This window comes from Penaeus monodon, chromosome 25 (genome assembly GCF_015228065.2).
Source record: "Penaeus monodon isolate SGIC_2016 chromosome 25, NSTDA_Pmon_1, whole genome shotgun sequence".
NCBI classification, from domain to species: domain Eukaryota; kingdom Metazoa; phylum Arthropoda; class Malacostraca; order Decapoda; family Penaeidae; genus Penaeus; species Penaeus monodon.
The window spans coordinates 18386047-18388017 of NC_051410.1; positions in this window are offsets into that span (position 1 = coordinate 18386047).

Below are 1971 nucleotides of genomic sequence, written 5' to 3' on the forward strand. Positions count from 1 at the left end.
GAGGAAGAGAAGTATTTTTAGATTTGCATTTTTTAAAGATTTGCATTGTTTATTTGCTTTGAGAAGATTACAGTTCATTTATATAAAATTAACAAGATTGAACACCAGGCTCTCGGATAGTTTACAAACGTTATAAAGGGCTTGACAGATTGTCTCCTGTTACGATAAATCTTTCAAACCATTTCACATTGTGAGATAAAATATTTACAACTGAAAGAAGAAAATGATACATAAGATTAAGTGTTGAGAAGTACAGATGCTTGATTAGATAAAACACTTTTTCTTAAGGCACATTTAAAGTGTACAGAGTTAGTTTTTTCCCGAATTTCACTGGGAAGATTATTGAACACAGGCGTACCTCTTTACTTGACATGAGTTTGAGATTGTGGAGATGTCACACGTTGCGCTTGAAGGCGTGAGTGATGGCGGGCTATGTAAGGACTTAAGGTCGAATGTAAAATAGCCTGTGTAATCTAAGTGGCCGTTAATTGATTTGTAAATAGCGTAATATTAACACCTCAGATCAGTGAAAGCGGAGTCCTTACGATCTCGGCAGCGAAAAACAGCCATAGTCTTGATTGCCTGTTTTTGTATTGTCACCATAGGTTTTAGCGCTTCCCAGTTTGCTCCTCCCCACACTGGCAAGCATTATGCAAGAGTTATGTTGATGAGACAGTGATAAATGAGCTGATCGCTGATCGAAAGTTTCGAATTAGATGCATTATGCCACACTGCTTAGCAACTAGGTGGTTGATATGGTTGTGCCATAGTAATTGTTGTTGTAATGTCACGCCTAAAAATAGTCTTGTATTCATCTAGGATTGCTTGGTTCATCTTGAGCAGATACAAGGGACATATATCTTTATTGTGACAGTGGAATGTTATGTAGTAAGTCTTGCTAGCATTTGTCATATTGGCAAGTAGCCAGATTTTCTCCCTAATCATTTGTATCACTGCTGAATACAGCAAATCAAAGATCGTTTGCATTGCTATAGATGATAGAAACGTCACAGATATAGATAATAAAAAAGAGCAAAGGGCGCTTATGACACTCCGAAGCGGATGGGCAGCCTGAGTGAGGTTTGGCCACCTCTTAGGCAACTGCTTAACCATGGTGTGCCAAAGCTTGCATCCCGTAATGATGCATTTTGTTAAACAGTATGGTGTGATCTACCGCGTCAAATGCTTTCGACAAGTCCAAAAAGACAATGATTGCAAACGAGTCTTTGTCAAAAGCTTTCCCGTCATTATCAACAAAGAATGAAAGAGTAGTTTTCATGGAGCGTTTAGGTCTAAAAGTGCACTAATTAATATATTCTCGGCTACCGAGAACTCCAGTAGGTGATTGCATTAAAGCTTTTCTAATTATTCTCTTAAAGTAATCATAATGGAAATGGGCCGGAGGTTAGGCTTACGAGCATCTCCGGTTTTAAAGACAAGAAGGGCTTTTCATTACGTCGGGGAAAACACCTGCTGCGCGTGAGACGTTATACACATGAGGGAAATGGAACACAGGCTGCCTAATTAATCAGTGACATGGATGTATTGTCGAAACCTGGGGCACTGTTACGTGACTTTTCTTTTATTACAGTCATTAATTCATAGTCGGTAACTGGTCTCAAACTGGGTGAGGCTCGAGCTGCACGAGGCAGACAGGGCGGGAATAGGACCTGTGGCGGCGGCAGATCGTTCGATAATTAGTGAACTACGTTAGCGAAATTAAGATCAAAACGACTGGCAGAAGGCTAATTATTGTATTGCTGGTATTGATATTCTTTCTACCCGTGAAAGGATTCTTAAGGGCCTATACCCCTTGAGTGTCGCCACGCACTTCGCTTATCTTAATTTTCAAATGACTGATATTTATTCATGTGTAAAATTCTATTCCATAGAGATTTGTATGATAATTCTTATGTGATTGGAGGAGGATTATGGCAGTGATGATAATTTTGATGCTCCTACGACAAGTAG